Consider the following 20478-nt stretch of genomic DNA (forward strand, 5'->3'; position numbering starts at 1 on the left):
TGGGAGAGGTCGGACTTGCAGTGCGTTGAGCGTCACAAATAGAACCAATTTCTATTTTAGCACCTGGCCACGCGGACGCTCGCTGAGGCACGCTAGCGGTGTGGTTGCAATGATTGAACAACGTATGTGTACATTTATTTTGCAACGCTCGCGCACATGTTAGGGTCCTGCATTTTGTTATTTTCTACCCCACATTTCCATCATCCCACCTCAAGGGGCCAATATAGCACCTTCTCACATTACGTGTGAAATAATTGTCATGTGTGCATACCATTATCATCTAGTATTATCCAATTAGTCAAAGTTCCCATTATTAAGTTAACTGACTTCAAATTAAATGTCTGCTGACACTCACAGCTCTGTTGTCATCAGCAGCCTGCGCTTTAATGCACCAAAATATAAGCCTCAGGACATTATCAGCATAAATATTTAATTACTTATTCATTGCGTGTTTTAGAAAACAATTAGTTTTAGGCATTATCAGTTTTTTAGTTTTGTTTGACCCTACTTGTTCAAGTCCAACTTTTTCTGAATGAGTTGGGTTGCACATCTAGCTAGTTTTTAAATCACTATTACTATGGCCCTTTTTCACTTTGACCCTTCATCTCAAATCAAATCACATTTTATTGGTCACATACACATATTTAGCAGATGTTATTACGGGTGTAGCGAAATGCTTGTGTTCCTAGCTCCAACAGTGCAGTAGTATCTAACAATTCACAACAATACACAAATCTAAAATTAAAAGAATGGATTTAAGAAATATATACATTTTAGGACAAACAATGTCGGAGTGGCATTGACTAAATACAGTAGAATAGAATACAGTATATACTGTACATATGAGATGAGTAAAGCAGTATGTAAACATTATTAAAGTAACTAGTGCTCCATTATTAAAGTGGCCAGTGATTACATGTCATCTGATGAAGGTGCACATGGTCCTATTTATATAATGAATATGAATTCGGAGGGCAGAAATGATTAAATATTAAAGCATTAGACCTCTCACTAAAGGCGTCAGTCATACAAAAGGTTCTAAAATCCGAACTGGTTTTGCAGCACGCAGATTCCAGATTGCCTTTGCCAATCACTCATTATCTTCAACCATCAGTGAGTCGATGGCTTGAATAGTCTCGCTGGAAATGGAATACCACGGTAGATGCTGTGTTTTTGGTTGATTGCCAGGTGGCATTGGTGGAGAGTCAGGCAGAGAGCGACCTGTTTAAATTATATGAGCAAAAAATATTCCATTTTATTTGGAATGGCAAGCCAGACAAAATTAAAAGGGCCTATTGTCTCACCCTATGTTCAAGATTACAACCGCTCACTTTCGGTAATTTGAAAACGAAATCATCTCCAAAATATTGTTATTTTTTAAACAAGGACTTGAAAATGAGATTGTAAACTCTGCAAACAACGTTTCCAGTCCGAGAATGAGAATGGTAAATGACTGTAATTAATCCATCCACCCATTATTGGCTATTAGCAGGACAATAGACTCTTGCCAAGAAGGAGGGTAGGGGGAGAATTGTATTGTTACGGATTAATGTTTTCAGGTGATAACAAACAAGTTCCATCGGGTTTAAGGATAGGGGGCAGTATTTTCACGTTCAGATGAAAAGCGTGCCCAGAGTAAACTGCCTGCTACTCGGGCCCAGAGTCCAATATTTGCATATTATTAGTAGATTTGGATAGAAAACACTCTGAAGTTTCTAAAACTGTTTAAATGATGTCTGTGAGTATAACAGAACTCATATGGCAGGCAAAAACCTGAGAAAAATCCAACCAGGAAGTGGGAAATCTGAGGCTTGTAGTTTTTCAAGTGATTGCCTATCCAAACTACAGTGTCTGTGGGGGCATTTTGCACTTCCTACGGCTTCCACTATATGTCAACAGTCTTTAGAACCTTGTTTCATGCTTCTACTGTTACTGGGGAGAGAATAAGAGCTGTCTCAACCAGTGGACTGCCTGAGACCTATGAGTTGTTTACTGCGCAGTCACACAGGTGCGCTGTTCCTTCCTTTTCCTCTGTAATGAATACGCTATTGTCCGGTTGGAATATTATCTAAGATTTATGTTAAAAAGACCCTAAGGATTGTAAACATCGTTTGACATGTTTCTACGAACGGTAATGGAACATTTTGACTTTTCGTCTCTGGTTTTGTGCTCGCTCATTTTGCCTTTGGATAGTGATCTGAACGTGCGAACAAAAGGAGGTATTTGGACACAAATATGGAGTTTATCGAACAAAATGAACATTTCTTGTGGAAGTGGGAGTCCTGCGAGTGCATTCCGACGAAGAGCAGCAAAGGTAAGTGAAGATTTATAATACTATTTCTGAGTTTTGTTGACTCCAGAACTTGGCGGGTAACTGTATAGCTTGCTTTGATGGCTGAGCTCTGTACTCAGAATATTGAACAATGTGCTTTCGCCGTAAAGCTGTTTTGAAATCTGACACAGCGGTTGCATTAATAACTCTACCCACATGTATATATTACCTCAATTACCTCGACAAACCGGTGCCCCTGCACATTGAATCTGTACTAGTACCACCTGTATATAGCCTTTCAGGTATTCCTTAAAGAGGTGGGGTTTCAGGTGTCTCCGGAAGGTAGTGATTGACTCCACTGTCCTGGCGTCGTGAGGGAGCTTGTTCCACCATTGGGGTGCCAGAGCAGCGAACAGTTTTGACTGTTATTGAAAGAATTATAGATACACTTCTCCTTAGATAAAGGAGAGTCTTATCTTTAAAATGCTGTGAAATAGTCATATGTTTGAAAAATTGAAGTTTTTGTATTTTTGAGGAATTTGTAATTCGCGTCACGCCTATCATTGGATATTGGAGCAGGTGTTCCGCTAGCGGAACGTCTAGATGTAAGAGGTTAACCTGTTAGGGCTAGGGGGCAGTATTGACACGGCTGGATAAAAAACGTACCCGATTTAATCTGGTTACTACTCCTGCCCAGTAACTAGAATATGCATATAATTATTGGCTTTGGATAGAAAACACTCCAAAGATTCTAAAACTGTTTGAATGGTGTCTGTGAGTATAACAGAACTCAAATGGCAGGTCAAAACCTGAGAAGATTCTGTACAGGAAGTACCCTGTCTGACCATTTCTTGGCCTTCTTTGTCATCTATATCCAAAACAAAGGATCTCTGCTGTTACGTGACACTTCCTACGGCTCCAATGGGCTCTCAGAAGGCGACAAAAAGCTGAATCGTGGCTTTGCAGGCTCTGGCTGAAAAAAAGTAGCGCGTTTGGGTAGTGGCTGGTTACAGTACTGTGAGACTCAGGCGCGTGCCCGCGTCGACCGAATGCTTTGTTTTCTTTCCTCTGTTTACCTAAACGCAGATTCCCGGTCGGAATATTATCGCTTTTTTACGAGAAAAATGGCATAAAAATGGATTTTAAACAGCGGTTGACATGCTTCGAAGTACGGTAATGGAATATTTAGAATTTTTTTGTCACGAATTGCGCCATGCTTGTGACCCTCATTTACACTTCGGATAGTGTCTTGGAACGCACAAACAAAATGCCGCTATTTGGATATAACGATGGATTATTTTGGACCAAACCAACATTTCTTATTGAAGTAGCAGTCCTGGGAGTGCATTCTGACGAAGACAACAAAGGTAATCAAACTTTTGTAATAGTAAATCGGAGTTTGGTCAGGGCTAAACTTGGTCCGTGTCTAAATGGCTAGCCGTGATGGCTGGGCTATCTACTGAGAATATTGCAAAATGTGCTTTCACCGAAAAGCTATTTTAACCTGTTGGGTCTAGGGGGCAGCATTTGCACGTCTGGATAAAAAAAATGTACCCGATTTAATCTGGTTACTAATCCTACCCAGTAACTAGAATATGCATATACTTATTATATATGGATAGAAAACACTCTAAAGTTTCCAAAACTGTTTGAATGGTGTCTGTGAGTATAACAGAACTCATTTGGCAGGCAAAACCCTGAGACATTTTCTGACAGGAAGTGGATACCTGATGTGTTGTATTGACTTTAAACCTATCCCATTGAAAAACACAGGGGTTTAGGAATATTTTGGCACTTCCTATTGCTTCCACTAGATGTCACCAGCCTTTACAAAGTGTTTTGAGTCTTCTGGAGGGAGATCTGACCGAACAAGAGCCATGGAACGATGATGTCCCATTAGACACCTGGCGTGCGAGTTCATGTTGGGTACCCTCGTTCCAATACGTTATAAAAGAGTATGCATTCGTCCACCTTGAATATTATTCATGTTCTGGTTAAAAAAGGCCCTAATGATTTATGCTATACAACGTTTGACATGTTTGAACGAACGGAAATATATTTTTTCCCCTCGTTCATGACGAGAAGTCCGGCTGGCTTACATCATGTGCTAACGAGACGGAGATTTTTGGACATAAATGATGAGCTTTTTTGAACAAAACTACATTCGTTATGGACCTGTGATACCTGGAAGTGACATCTGATGAAGAGAATCAAAGTTAATGGATTATTTACATAGTATTTTCGATTTTAGATCTCCCCAACATGACGTCTAGTCTGTATCGCAACGCGTATTTTTCTGGGCGCAGTGCTCAGATTATTGCAAAGTGTGATTTCCCAGTAAGGTTATTTTTAAATCTGGCAAGTTGATTGCGTTCAAGAGATGTAAATCTATAATTCTTTAAATGACAATATAATATTTTACCAATGTTTTCTAATTTTAATTATTTAATTTGTTACGCTGACTTGACTGCCGGTTATTGGAGGGAAACGATTTTCTCAACATCAATGCCATAGTAAAACGCTGTTTTTGGATATAAATATGAACTTGATAGAACTAAAAATGCATGCATTGTCTAACATAATGTCCTAGGAGTGTCATCTGATGGAGATTGTAAAAGGTTAGTGCATCATTTTAGCTGGTTTTATGGTTTTGGTGACCCTGTCTTTGACTTGACAAAACATTACACACAACTCTTGTATATGTACTGTCCTAACATACTCTAAATGTATGCTTTCTCCGTAAAACCTTTTTGAAATCGTAAAACGTGGTTAGATTAAGGAGATGTTTATCTTTCAAATGGTGTAAAATAGTTGTATTTTTGAAAAATTTGAATTTTGACATTTATTTGGATTCAAATTTGCCGCTCTTGAAATGCACCTGCTGTTGATGGAGTGCACCACGGGTGGCACGCTAGCGTCCCACCTAGCCCCAAGAGGTTTAAAATCGGACACCTCGATTGCACAAAGGAGTGCTGTATCTATAATTCTTAAAATAATTGTTATGTTTTTTGTGAACGTTTATCGTGAGTAATTTAGTAAATTCACCGGAGGTATGCTAGTTCTGAACGTCACATGCTAATGTAAAAAGCTGGTTTTTGATATAAATATGAACTTGATTGAACAAAACATGCATGTATTGTATAACATAATGTCCTAGGTGTGTCATCTGATGAAGATCATCAAAGGTTAGTGCTGCATTTAGCTGTCTTCTGGGTTTTTGTGACATTATATGCTAGCTTGAAAAATGGGTGTCTGATTATTTCTGGCTGGGTACTCTGCTGACATAATCTAATGTTTTGCTTTCGTTGTAAAGCTTTTTTGAAATCGGACAGTGTGGTTAGATTAACGAGAGTCTTGTCTTTAAAATGGTGTAAAATAGTCATATGTTTGAGAAATTGAAGTAATAGCATTTCTAAGGTATTTGAATATCGCGCCACGGGATTCCACTGGCTGTTGAGTAGGTGGGACGATTTCGTCCCACATACCTTAGAGAGGTTAAAAAGGCTTTACGGCGAAAGCATAAAGTTAGATTATGTTAGGACAGTACATTGAAAATAGCTGTGTGTAATGTTTTGTCAATGCAAAGACAGGCGTCACCAAAAGCAGAAAACCAGATAAAATTATGCACTGACCTTTGACAATCTTCATCAGATGACACTCCTAGGACATTATGTTAGACAATACATGCATTTTTTGTTCTATCAAGTTCATATTTATATCCAAAAACAGCATTTTACTATGACGTTGATGTTGAGGAAATATTTTCCCTTCAATACCGCCAGTCAATCAGCACAACAAATTAAATATTTACTATTCGAAAACATTGGTAAAATATCATATTGTCATTCAAAGAATTATAGATTAACATCTCGTGAACGCAACTGCATTGCCAGATTTAAAAATAACCTTACTGGGAAATCACACTTTGCAATAATCTGAGTACTGCGCCCAGAAAAATAGGCTTTGCGATACAGACTAGGCGCCATCTTGGAGTCATCTAAAATCAAAAATACTACGTAAATAATCCCTTACCTTTGATTATCTTCATCAGAAGGCACTCCCAGGAATCCCAGGTCCATAACAAATGTAGTTTTGTTTGAAAAAGCTCATAATTTATGTCCAAAAAGCTCCGTGTTGTTAGCGCGTCCTGTAGGCTACTCAAAAACATGAACAACGCCCGCCGGACATGTCTTCATCAAAGAGGGAAAAAAATATATTTACGTTCTTTCAAACATGTCAAACGTTGTATAGCATAAATCATTAGGGCCTTTTTCAATCAGAACTTCAATAATATTCAAGGCGGACGATTGCATTCTCTTTTAAAACGTATTGGAACAAGAGTACCCAAACATGCACTCGCGCGCCAGAGTAGTATCGGCCATCCGCTTATGACCAAAGTTCCAAGTCTCTTGTTCAGTCAGTTTTCACAGTAGAAGACTCAAACCACTTTGTAAAGACTGGTGACATCTAGTGGATGGCGTAGGAAGTGCTCAATGATTAGTAAGCCCCTGTGTGTTTCAATGGCATAGGCATAAAAGTAATTCATCACATCAGGTATCTACTTCCTGTCAGAATTTGTCTCAGAGTTTTGACTGCCATATGAGTTCTGTTATACTTCAGACACCATTCAAACAGTTTTAGAAAATTCAGAGTGTTTTCTATCCAAATCTGTTAATAATATGCATATCCTAGCTTCTGAGTTGGTGTAGGACGCAGTTAAAAATGGGCACATATTTCTTTCAAAATTCTCAATACTGCCCCCTAGCCCCAACAGGTTAACACTTTTTTGGTTACTACATGATTCCATATGTGTTATTTCATAGTTTTGATGTCTTCACTGTTATTCTACAATGTAGAAAATAGTACAAATGAAGAAAAATCCTTGAATGAGTAGCTGTGTCCAAAATTTTGACTGGTACTATATGTGTAGAGTGTGACCTAGCGTTTGTGTGCGTATGCATGTGTCTGTACCTGTGTGTGTTTATCTTCACAGTCCCCGCTGTTCCATAAGGTGTATTATTATATGTGTCTAATTTCATATCTAGAGCATTCCTACTTAGCGTTGTGTTGCTTAGGGCACTATCCTAAGTTGATAACTACATGATAAGTCTACAGCTGTAAGGCACTAGCTTCGGACAGTCTACAGGGATGGCTTATGGACCTCTTGGGAGAAACTGGTGAGTACGGTAGCTGTAGAGTCAAAGGCCTCAGGGTAAATGTTCAACTTTACCAAGGCTGGTATTTTGCTCGGACCCTTAAGTGATCCTAGCATAAATCCTCAATAAATGTTCCGTTGTACATGTGTGTTTATGCTTACACAAGTGCACATGCCAAGGGAAAGAAAGCCAAGTATCCTGGTAGGCTGCAACCTGTTCAGAATGAGTCTGACTCCATCAAATAATTTCCATGTCAATGCCTGGAGGTCAGTAAGAATTGATGTCAACCTCAAGACATATGTTAAGGGGACCTCTAGTAGTTTTACTACACGTCAATGTGTCTTGCACCACTGTAGTGGCGATAGGTATGAAGGAGTCTATTTCATAGCTATGTTATCCACGGAGGAACTCTATAAGCACGGAACCGGTCGTATGCGGTGTGATCATGGTTCATGACTTCTAATAAATTTCCTCCTGAATAGAGGGTTCCATTTATTAGTGGCGTGTGTTCCGTCGAAGGGCTTGTCCGCTCCTCAATGTTCTCATGGGTAAAGTTTACCACTAGATTTGTTTACTGCCTCGTACAGTGTTGCACGTAGTCTCAACCCCCCCCCCACTGGCCTCGACAAGAGGCTCATCATGTGTATGGGTTAGTACCCCCCCCCCCCTTTTGTGTCTCGGGACCCCCCATCAGTGGTTGGTGTTGGTGTCCGAGGCACAAACGAAAATGTTGGACCCTTTGCACGAGTAGTCAGCAGCCGCATTGGTAGTAGATTGGCTGTAACCTTTCAACCAAATCTCCTGGTGTTTGTGCTTTAAGATGCGCAGTGGTTGTCGAGGCCTGTCAGTCACCACAGCATACACATGTGCCAACCGTTCCAGTACCTGTGAACTGAGACGAGGATATCTGTCTGTGATATCACATAGTGTTTCACCAGTGAGGTTCATCGGGTCAGTTGCGGGACTGATGCTGTTCGTTTCATTTTGAGGGGTTTCAGTCCGCTGAAGAGAGAAAAATGTATCATCGGAAGCAGAGTACACTCTGCACGTCGAGGCTTTTATTCCTGAGACGGCCGCAGTCTTGCGGAAGTGTACAACGGACAAGAGAAGTTAATCTTAGCTACAGTATCGGATGACTCCAAGGAGATGGGAAGTTGCTCATTCACAGAGACTGCTGGCTCGAAATCATGAAAAGAATGGTCAATCAGGTTTGCCGATTCAATGTGACGAGATATCGTAATATGTCCTGAGGTCAGATTCTGCACCAAGAGGTTTCGAAATGTCTTTTTCCCATGGGGTGCTGTCGACAGACACCCCTCGTTGATGACTGCGTTGCACCTAGCATTAGTAGAAGACAGTGTGGTCAGTGGAGATGGCATTGTGACCATATTTGGTTGGTTTTCTTTCCATTAGTGGGAGTAAACAATCCATCAAGTCTGCTCCGAGTAGCAGGGGTTAAGATTTGAGGCTGGTAACATTCACAGGGTGAACAAGCGATACGTCCTGGAAGTGTAGTTTCAGCATGAGTCTCAATGTGAGAGGTGAGGTAGCCTGAGTGAAACCTCAGTGTAGTTTCGCATCGTTCCCTTTTTAACCAATGTTTAGTTGGCTTCAAAGCCCTTTTGAGATCATTGAACAAGGTTTGAGAGATGAGCGACAATGTCGAGCCTGAATCAATTAGCGCAGGAGGTTAAGTAGTCCTCCAGGACTATTTCCAGTTATGGCCTGTTTGAGTTGTGTTTAGTGGTCATATTCCCCACAAACTGGAGTGGTCATTCGCAACGACGTGATGTCATTTCTGTTCAAGGTGAAAACAGATCGCCTGATCAGGTTTTGAGTGGAATTGGCTTGTGAAGTTTGACCTTTTTCTTCACAACCTTTGTATCAGAGTCTATAGAGAAAGCCTGTGGGCTTGTTTCTTGATCGAACAGGCCCTGGACGGAGTCTTGAGTGAGAGCGGGAGTAATTAGATTTTTAACGTCCTTGCTAAGGGTCTTAATCCTGTCGGACCTATTGTCTGGCAATTCCACGTCTAGTCATAGTGACTTAACTTTTTCCCTTTTCTCAAATTTTTGTCGCTTTAGTACTTCATGTAGTAGAACGTCTAGAGAGCATCGGTCAACGTTTTGATCATTGTTGAACCCTTTGTTGCCCTTGTGCTCTGACACTTTGTGGGGGTTGGGTGCAGGAACGTAGCGATCGGGTCGATTGTAGCGGTAGTCGTTTCGATGGCAACGTACTTTACAATTATTTTGACCGCAGTGGGTATTAGTATTGTGGTTTTGTGGTAGAAATCATTGTTGTGTGTCATCTCTCAATGCTCCAACACCTGATAATCCTCTAACAGGAGTGGATGCTCCTGTTCAAACTTCAAAACCAAGGTGTCAGGGCACTCCGCGCTTAGCACTTTTGATGCCTCAAAAGCTGTGCTCGCAAGCTCTGAGTTCTGAGATTGGCAAACCAATGTGGGCTGTAGGGCCCAAATAGGTAAGGAAGTTGGGAAACATGTTCGACAGAAACATTTGTTTGAATGGTAACAGCTCTTCCATTCCTGTTTCAGTGAGTAGGGCAAAGTAAGTTGAATGAAGCCTATGATAGTAAGCTTGAGGGTGTTCATTCCATGCTTGTTTGACAGTGTTAGCCAGCAAGCTGTCGTGTTTACGAGTTGTAGAACACTGAATTATACTTTCAAAGCCGTGGCAATTTTAGTATAGTTGTTTTGCAAATGAATCTTGTCACGTGTCTATTTGACGTTATCTTCAACAGGTAAAGCCTGTCAGAACCCGTAGTGTTCGGGTAGCCATCCAAGGCGTCCTCTCTGTCTGCTAGGAACGTCTCAGTGTCGTTTGGCTTACCTGGAACGGGGTCAAAGGTGCGGAAGTTTTTGAAGAGTTTGTCAGGGCGTTCTGTGCCAAGTGGGCAGAGAGGGTTGGCTTCATCCTGTGAGGAAACTGGGGCCGAAAGTCCAAGTGGAGAAGCCAAGCTTTTGCTTTGTTGGCGAAGAGGCTCCATATTACTCTGTGCCGAATGTCCAAGAGGAGAAGACTGAGGAACACCTGAGGGAAGCAAAGTCTGAAACCTTTTTTCGTCTTCACTCCTTTGTGTACCGAGCTCGGTTGCGTGGTTGGGTAGTCACGCTGCAGCACGTGACTGTTCTGGAATTCCTCCAGATGGTACCTAAGGTTGGTATTTTGTGCATAGCACAGTCCACTTGGGCACTTAGAGTACTTATTTCAGACACGTGAGTGTCGCACTTGCTCCGTTTGGCCTCATACTTAACTGTTATGGTTTGCAGGTAGAGGACTTGAGTACAGAGCGAGAGAGTCAGTAATGAGATTTCCTCCGCTTGCTTAGAAATCAATATTTCCATCCTCATCACCTGAGTTCTCTCATCATTCCTTTGGTCAGCGACTTCAATGAGTTCTGCTGATTTCAACCATTTCTTGCTTGTGCTTCAGCCGTGCTATCAGGTTGTGCGCTACTGGTGTAGAAGTCAGGTGCAGGAGAGCAGAGAGTTGTGATCAGGCGCACACTTTATTTGGCAGAAGCAAACAACTGACGGACGCAACTGTGTCAAACAAACCTCCAGCCAAAAGCAAAAGTGTAAAGCGTGACAAAGTCACAAGGATGCAAAAATATTTAACAATTAAACATACTACGGGTGAACACGGTACCCGGGAAAAACCAGCCTGGCGCATCACACAAAAACACGTAACAAAGAACAATTCCACACAAAGACATGGGGGGAACAGAGGGACTGTAAACCAGGTGTGCAGGGAAACAGGGAAACAAGGCAAAACAAATGGAACAATGAACAGTGGAGTAGCGATGGCTAGAAGACTGGTGACGTCGACCGCCGAACGCCGCCCGAACAAGGAGAGGAGCCGACTTCGGCGGAAGTAGTGACACGTGCACTGTGGTACTGGACCAATGCCAATCTCTGATTGTGATACATCAGAGCTAAACTGGAGAGAACCTTACAAGGCCTGTGCCCGATGGTTGATTTTGGAGAGCATTTGTCTCAATTTCTGCTGTTTTTCCACTAATTGCATAGTTAGGGTTTGTATCACTGCCAAGGTCAGCGACCAATCCTTTATGGGTGAGTGTTCGATAATTAGCAGGGACTAGGAACCACACCCTCTGATAGCTTGTGCATGAGAAAAAAAACATATTTTTTTTGAGTCGTTGGAAGCTGCAAAAACTATTTTTATCTATTTAAACATGTTAATGAGCCATCAATACTGGATCAGCAATGATTAGGATGTGAATGCAAAAGCAAATTTGATTGATTAATCAATGTTAAAGACATGTACAGTCTATCTGGGACTTAAACTTTAATTAACCTGAAATCGTTGCTGTATCTAGGGTTAATGTGGAAAAGTTTAAAATGTATCATTGGTTGAAACACATCAATTTGGACCTCACCCAAATGATGGACCTGAAAAGGTATGTTCAGCAATTTAACATCCTTGTTAACCTCACTAGGGTAGAGGGCACAATGTTCACCTCCGGATGAAAACCATGCCCAAAGTAAACTGCCTGCTACTCAGGCCCAGAAGCTAGGATATGCATATAATTGGTAGATTTGGATAGAAAACACTCTAAAGTTTCCAAAACTGTTAAAATAATGTCTGTGAGTATAAAAGAACTGATATGGCAGGCGAAAACCTGAGAAAAAAAGATCCCACTTCCTGGATGGATTTATGTTTGTAGTTATCTATTGAATGCCATTACAGTATCCATTGAATTAGGACTCAAATTGCACTTCCTATGGCTTCCACTAGATGTCAAAAGTCTTTAGAAATGGTTTCAGGCTTGTATTCTGAAAAATGAGGGAGTAAGACCACTTTGAGTGAGTGGATCCTGGGAAGTCACCAGACCTGTTTCCTGCGCACGACCGAGAGTGCACCTTTCTTGTTTTTCTTTTATATTTACATTTACATTTACGTATTTTAGCAGACGCTCTTATCCAGAGCGACTTACAAGTTGGTGCATTCACCTTATGATATCCAGTGGAACAACCACTTTACAATAGTACATCTATATATTTTTTGGGCGGGAGGGGGGGTTAGAAGGATTACTTAATCCTATCCCAGGTATTCCTTAAAGAGGTGGGGTTTCAGGTGTCTCCAGAAGGTGGTGATTGACTCCGCTGTCCTGGCGTCGTGAGGGAGCTTGTTCCAACATTGGGGTGCCAGAGCAGCGAACAGTTTTGACTGGGCTGAGCGGGAACTGTGCTACCACAGAGGTAGGGAGGTGAGCAGGCCAGAGGTGGATGAACGCAGTGCCCTTCTTTGGGTGTCGGGACTGATCAGAGCTTGAAGGTACGGAGGTGCCGTTCCCCTCACACCTCCGTAGGCAAGCACCATGGTCTTGTAGCAGATGCGAGCTTTAACTGGAAGCCAGTGGAGTGTGCGGAGGAGCGGGGTGACGTGAGAGAACTTGGGAAGGTTGAACACCAGACGGGCTGCGGCATTCTGGATGAGTTGTAGGGGTTTAATGGCACAGGCAGGGAGCCCCGCCAACAGCGAGTTGCAGTAATCCAGACGGGAGATGACAAGTGCCTGGATTAGGACCTGCGCCGCTTCCTGTGTGAGGCAGGGTCATACTCTGCGAATGTTGTAGAGCATGAACCGACAGGATCGGGTCACCGCCTTGATGCTAGCGGAGAACAACAGGGTGTTGTCCAGGGTCACGCCAAGGCTCTTAGCACTCTGGGAGGAGGACACAATGGAGTTGTCAACCGTGATGGCGAGATCATGGAACGGGCAGTCCTTCCCCAGGAGGAAGAGCAGCTCCGTCTTGCCGAGGTTCAGCTTGAGGTGGTGATCCGTCATCCACACTGATATGTCTGCCAGACATGCAGAGATGCGATTCGCCACCTGGTTATCAGAAGGTGGAAAGGAGAAGATTAATTGTGTCGTCTGCGTAGCAATGATAGGAGAGACCAGGTGAGGATAAGACAGAGCCAAGTGACTTGGTGTATAGCGAGAATAAGAGAGGGCCTAGAACTGAGCCCTGGGGGACACCAGTGGTGAGAGCACATGGTGTATATTGACGACGCTATTGTCCGGTTGAAATATACTGCTCAAAAAAATAAAGGGAACACTTAAACAACACAATGTAACTCCAAGTCAATCACACTTCTGTGAAATCAAACTGTCCACTTAGGAAGCAACACTGATTGACAATAAATTTCACATGCTGTTGTGCAAATGGAATAGACAACAGGTGGAAATTATAGGCAATTAGCAAGACACCCCCAACAAAGGAGTGGTCCTGCAGGTGGGGACCACAGACAACTTCTCAGTTCCTATGCTTCCTGGCTGATGTTTTGGTCACTTTTGAATGCTGGCGGTGCTTTCACTCCAGTGGTAGCATGAGACGGAGTCTACAACCCACACAAGTGGCTCAGGTAGTGCAGCTCATCCAGGATGGCACATCAATGCGAGCTGTGGCAAGAAGGTTTGCTGTGTCTGTCAGCGTAGTGTCCAGAGCATGGAGGCGCTACCAGGAGACAGGCCAGTACATCAGGAGACGTGGAGGAGGCTGTAGGAGGGCAACAACCCAGCAGCAGGACCGCTACCTCCGCCTTTGTGCAAGGAGGAGCAGGAGGAGCACTGCCAGAGCCCTGCAAAATGACCTCCAGCAGGCCACAAATGTGCATGTGTCTGCTCAAACTGTCAGAAACAGACTCCATGAGGGTGGTATGAGGGCCCGATGTCCACAGGTGGGGGTTGTGCTTACAGCCCAACACCGTGCAGGACGTTTGGCATTTGCCAGAGAACACCAAGATTGGCAAATTCGCCACTGGCGCCCTGTGCTCTTCACAGATGAAAGCAGGTTCACACTGAGCACATGTGACAGTCTGGAGACGCCGTGGAGAACGTTCTGCTGCCTGCAACATCCTCCAGCATGACCGGTTTGGCGGTGGGTCAGTCCTGGTGTGGGGTGGCATTTCTTTCGGGGGCCGCACAGCCCTCCTTGTGCTCGCCAGAGGTAGCCTGACTGCCATTAGGTACCGAGATGAGATCCTCAGACCCCTTGTGAGACCATATGCTGGTGCGGTTGGCCCTGGGTTCCTCCTAATGCAAGACAATGCTAGACCTCATGTGGCTGGAGTGTGTCAGCAGTTCCTGCAAGAGGAAGGCATTGATGCTATGGACTGGCCCGCCCGTTCCCCAGACCTGAATCCAATTGAGCACATCTGAGACATCATGTCTCGCTCCATCCACCAAGTTGCACCACAGACTGTCCAGGAGTTGGCGGATGCTTTAGTCCAGGTCTGGGAGGAGATCCCTCAGGAGACCATCCGCCACCTCATCAGGAGCATGCCCAGGCGTTGTAGGGGGGTCATACAGGCACGTGGAGGCCACACACACTACTGAGCCTCATTTTGACATGTTTTAAGGACATTACATCAAAGTTGGATCAGCCTGTAGTGTGGTTTTCCACTTTAATTTTGAGTGTGACTCCAAATCCAGACCTCCATGGGTTGATAAATTGGATTTCCATTGATTATTTTTGTGTGATTTTGTTGTCAGCACATTCAACGATGTAAAGAAAAAAGTATTTAATAAGATTATTTCTTTCATTCAGAACTAGGATGTTTTATTTTAGTGTTCCCTTTATTTTTTTGAGCAGTGTATTATAGATTATTTAGGCTAAAAATAACCTGAGGATTGATTAGAAACATCGTTTGACATGTTTCTACAAACTTTACGGACACTATTTGTATTTTTCTTCTGCCTGTTGTGACTGCCTTTGAGGCATTGGATTACTGAACAAAACGCACCAACAGAACAGAGGTTTTTGGATTTAAAGAGGGACTTTATTGAACAAAACAAACATTTATTGTGTAACAGTCTTGTGAGTGCAACCATATGAAGATCATCAAAGGTAAAGCATTTTTTATGTCGCTATTTCTGACTTTTGTGTCGCACCTGCTTGGTTGAAATATGATTTTCATGCTTTTGTATGCAGGGCTCTATCCTCAGATAATCGCATGGTTTGCTTTCGCCGTAAAGCCTTTTTGAAGTCTGACACAGCGGCTGGATTAACATGAAGTTAAGCTTTATTTTGATGTATAACACATATATTTCAAGAATGTTAAATATTTGAATTGAGTATTTTTGCATTTCACGCTCTGCAATTTCACTGGATGTTTGGCCAGGTGGGACGCTACCATCCCAGGTACCCATAAGAAGGCTAAAAACAATATTTAACATGTGTAAATGTTTGTATGACCATAACAAGATTCAACAACTGAGACATAAACGGAACAAGTTCCACAGACATGTGACTAACATAAATGGAATAATGTGTCCCTGAACAAAGGGGGGGTCAAAATCAAAAGTAACAGTCAGTATCTGGTGTGGCCACATTAAGTACTGCAGGGCATCTCCTCCTCATGGACTGTGCCAAATTTGCCAGTTCCTGCTGTGAGATGTTACCCCACTCTTCCACCAAGGCACCTGCAAGTCCCCAGACATTTCTGGGGGAATGGCCCTAGCCCTCACCCTCCGATCCAACAGGTCCCAGATGTCCTCAATGGGATTGAGGTCCGGGCTCTTCGCTGGCCATGGCAGAACATTGACATTCCTGTCTTGCAGGAAATCACGCACAGAACGAGCAGTATGGCATTGTCATGCTGGAGGGTCATGTCAGGATGAGCCTGCAGGAAGGGTACCACATGAGGGAGGAGGATGTCTTCCCTGTAATGCATAGCGTTGAGATTGCCTGCAATGACAACAAGCTCAGTCCGATGATGCTGTGACACACCGCCCTAGACCATGATGGACCCTCCACCTCGAAATCGATCCCGTTCCAGAGTACACTCCTCGGTGTAACGCTCATTCCTTCGATGATAAACGCAAATCCGACCATCACCCCTGGTGAGACAAAACCCTGACTTGTCAGTGAAGAGCACTTTTTGCCAGTCCTGTCAAGCCCTCAGTCCAGCCTCTCTCAACCTACTGCGGACAGTCTGAGCACTGATGAAGGGATTGTTCATTCCTGGTGTAACTCGCGGGCAGTTGTTGTTGCCATCCTGTACCTGTCCCGCAGGTGTGATGTTCGGATGTACCAATCCTGTGCAGGTTTTGTTACACATGCTCTGCCACTGCGAGGACGATCAGCTGTCTGTCCTGTCTCCCTGTAGGGCTGTCTTAGGTGTCTCACAGTACGGACATTGCAATTTGTTGCCCTGGCCACATCTGCAGTTCTCATGCCTCCTTGCAGCATGCCTAAAGCACGTTCACACAGATGAGCAGGGACCCTGGGCATCTTTCTTTTGGTGTTTTTCTGAGTCAGTAGAAAGGCCTCTTTACTGTCGTAAGTTTTCATAACTGAACAGATCCAGTTGCGGCATGTTCAGACAAATCCGTTAAGGTGGGTTTCGGAACTCTGCGTGATTTCAGTGATTTGTGATTTTCTGAAATAACACTCAATCATTCAACCCTCTGTAAATAAGTCAGTTCTTAACGTAAAGACTTAAAGCTCAAAATTCTGTAAGAGCCTACCCCAAGGCGGATATGAGTTCACTTTCAGCTTCCTGTGTCAACCGGAAGTGCCTTAAATTGGGGTCATAGGGACTGTTTCGAAGGGTTAAAAATGTCAGATCTTTTCAAAAATTCATGTGTGTGATTAGGCAACCCTCATGAACTGTAAATCAGTCATTTCTCCCAACAGATGTCAAAGGAAAAACACACACACATAAAGGATGGAGTGACACAGTGCGGGGCTTAACCTCTATGGGCTAGGTGGGACGCTTGCGTCCCACCTACTCAACAGCAAGTGTAATCCCGTGGCGCGATATTCAAATACCTCAAAAATGCAAAAACTTCAATTTTTCAAACATATGACTATTTTACACCATTTTAAAGACAAGACTCTCGTTAATCTAACCACACTGTCCGATTTCAAAAAGGCTTTACAACGAAAGCAAAACATTAGATTATGTCAGCAGAGTACCCAGCCAGAAATAATCAGACACCCATTTTTCAAGCTAGCATATAATGTCACAAAAACCCAGAAGACAGCTAAATGCAGCACTAACCTTTGATGATCTTCATCAGATGACACACCTACGACATTATGTTATACAATACATGCATGTTTTGTTCAAGCAAGTTCATATTTATATCAAAAACCAGCTTTTTACATTAGCATGTGACGTTCAGAACTAGCATACCCCCCGCAAACTTCCGGTGAATTTACTAAAAATTTACTAAATTACTCACGATAAACGTTCACAAAAAGCATAACAATTATTTTAAGAATTATAGATACAGAACTCCTCTATGCACTCGATATGTCCGATTTTAAAATAGCTTTTCGGTGAAAGCACATTTTGCAATATTCTAAGTAGATAGCCCGGCATCACAGGGCTAGCTATTTAGACACCCAGCAATTTTAGCACTCACCAAAGTCAGATTTACTATAAGAAAAATGTTATTACCTTTGGTGTTCTTCGTCAGAATGCACTCCCAGGACTTCTACTTCAATAACAAATGTTGGTTTGGTCCCAAATAATCCATAGTTATATCCAAACAGCGGCGTTTTGTTCGTGCGTTTTGTTCGTGACAAAAAATGTCTAAATATTCCATTACCGTACTTCGAAGCATGTCAACTGCTGTTTAAAATAAATTTTTATGCCATTTTTCTCGTAAAAAAGCGATAATATTCCGACCGGGAATCTGCGATTAGGTAAAAAGACGAAAGAAAATAAAGCATGGGGGTGACTTGTGCACGCGCCTAAGCCCATTGTCCTCTGATCGGCCACTTGCCAAAAGCGCAAATGTGTTTCAGCCTGGGGCTGCCTCGATATCATTCAGCTTTTTCCCGGGCTCTGAGAGCCTATGGGAGCCGTAGGAAGTGTCACGTTACAGCAAAGATCCTCAGTCTTCAATAAACAGAGACAAGAAGAACAAGATCTTGTCAGAGAGGGCACTTCCTGTAAGGAATCTTCTCAGGTTGTTGCCTGCCATATGAGTTCTGTTATACTCACAGACACCATTCAAACAGTTTTAGAAACTTTAGGGTGTTTTCTATCCAAAGCCAATAATTATATGCATATTCTAGTTACTGGGCAGGAGTAGTAACCATATTAAATCGGGTACGTTTTTTTATCCGGCCGTGTCAATACTGCCCCCTACCCCCAACAGGTTAACCTCTTGAGGATACCGTAGGATAGGGGGCGCCACAGCGCATTTTGAAAAAAAATCGTTCCCATTTTCAACGGCCTACTAATCAAACTCAGAAGATAGGGCATGCATATACTTATTATATATGGATAGAAAACACTCTAAAGTTTCTAAAACTGTTTGAATGGTGTCTGTGAGTATAACAGAACTCATATGGCAGTCAAAACCCCGAGACCGATTGAAACAGGAAGTGTAATTCTGAATTGTGGACTCGACTTCATCACTTTGCCTATTAATCACACCGTGAGCAATGGTTCACTGAGCACTTCCTATTGCTTCCACTAGATGTCGCCAGTCCTTTCACAGTGGTTTGAGCCTTATAGAGTCAAAACTCAGTGAATGACACGAGTTTGAAATTGGTCACAGGGGATGGGCCATCACCATTATGACGCCCGGCGGCCATGTCTGCCCCCACCTTTGGATACGGTTTTAAAGGCCATGACATCATCCCCCTCGAATCTTATTGGCTCTCTTGGTGTTAGAGGCCCTGAAGATTTATTTTATACAACGTTTGACATGTTTGAACGAACCTACATGCGCGAGCATTGCTTTTATTCTGAACTTCAGAGCTGCGCTTGGAGAGAGCCATAGGACGCGCTACCAACATCAGGCTAATGGAACGTGAAGTATGGACTTTTTGACCGAAAATACATCTGTTGTGGACCTGGGATGCTTTCTGATGAAGACAACTAAAGGTAGGCGATTATTGACAATATTATACAAGATGAGATGGTTCATGCTATTGCGTCCAAGATGGCGCCGAGCTCTGTATATTAGCTCATTTTCTGAGTATCGCATCTCCTTTTATCGCAAAGTGTGATTACCCAGTAAAGTTAATTTAAAATCTGGTATGACGGGTGTTCTCAAGAGATATTCATCTATAAATGTTAGATTGACAATATACATTTAAAAAATCGTTATAGTATAGCAATTTATTGAAATGTAGCATTGTTTACCGGGACGCTTTTGAGGGGAAATTAGGTAGTCAACGTCAGACAGAGATGTAAAATGCTGTTTTTATATATAAATATGACCTTTATTGAACAAAAGAATGCATGCATTGTATAACATGATGTCCTAGGGGTGCCATCTGATGAAGTTTGTAAAAGGTTAGTGCTGCATTTAGCTGTTTTTTGATTATATGTGATGCAAGTGGTTGGTCGGAAAATGGCTATGAAGCTGCTTTTTACGATGGACTCATCTAATATAATCTAATGATTTGCTTTTCCTGTAAAACCTTTTTGAAATCGGACGACGTGGGTCGATTCAGGAGAGGTGTATCTATAAAAAAAAAATATATATTATTTATTTTTTTTAAAAATTCTGATTTTTTTTTAATGCTAATTGCCAATATGATTTTTCGCTGGATTTTGATCCCGCTAACGGGATCAGATGGGTGCTATGTTTTAGATTTTATTTTCACATTTTCAAGATTAGACCCTTGGGTCTTGACTTGATGTGCATTTGCAATATGAAAATGTACAGTGGAGTGCGCTCGCCATCTATGGGATTTTTGCTGTGTTACACTTGGCATTTGCAATATGTTTTGAATGAATTGGCGTCCAAATGAGTGGTATTGTACATCGTGTATATGTTTCGTACGGTGCCAATAAGATCCCATTCATTTTTGTCCATTTCAGGGGGCTGTTCCCTTTGATGATCTTCTTCTGTTGGCACTCCAAAAGGTCACAGTTACATCACAAATGGTCCTTTTGTTCGATAATGTCCTTCTTTATATCCATAAAAACTCAGTTTAGCTGGCACGCTTCAGTCAATAATCCACCCAGTTTCCCTCCATCAAAATGCATACAAAATGAATCCCAAACTTTACTAATAAACTTTTCCA

The 20478-nt window shown here is 42.5% G+C and overlaps 1 protein-coding gene across 1 annotated transcript in view; it reads left to right on the forward strand.

Annotated features, from left to right (window-relative positions):
* The window catches only part of si:ch211-266g18.6 (synaptotagmin-like protein 1), a 65191-nt gene that overhangs the window by 23917 nt on the left and 20796 nt on the right, over positions 1–20478 (forward strand). The window lies entirely within an intron of this gene.

This window comes from Salmo salar, chromosome ssa09 (genome assembly GCF_905237065.1).
Source record: "Salmo salar chromosome ssa09, Ssal_v3.1, whole genome shotgun sequence".
Lineage (NCBI taxonomy): Eukaryota > Metazoa > Chordata > Actinopteri > Salmoniformes > Salmonidae > Salmo > Salmo salar.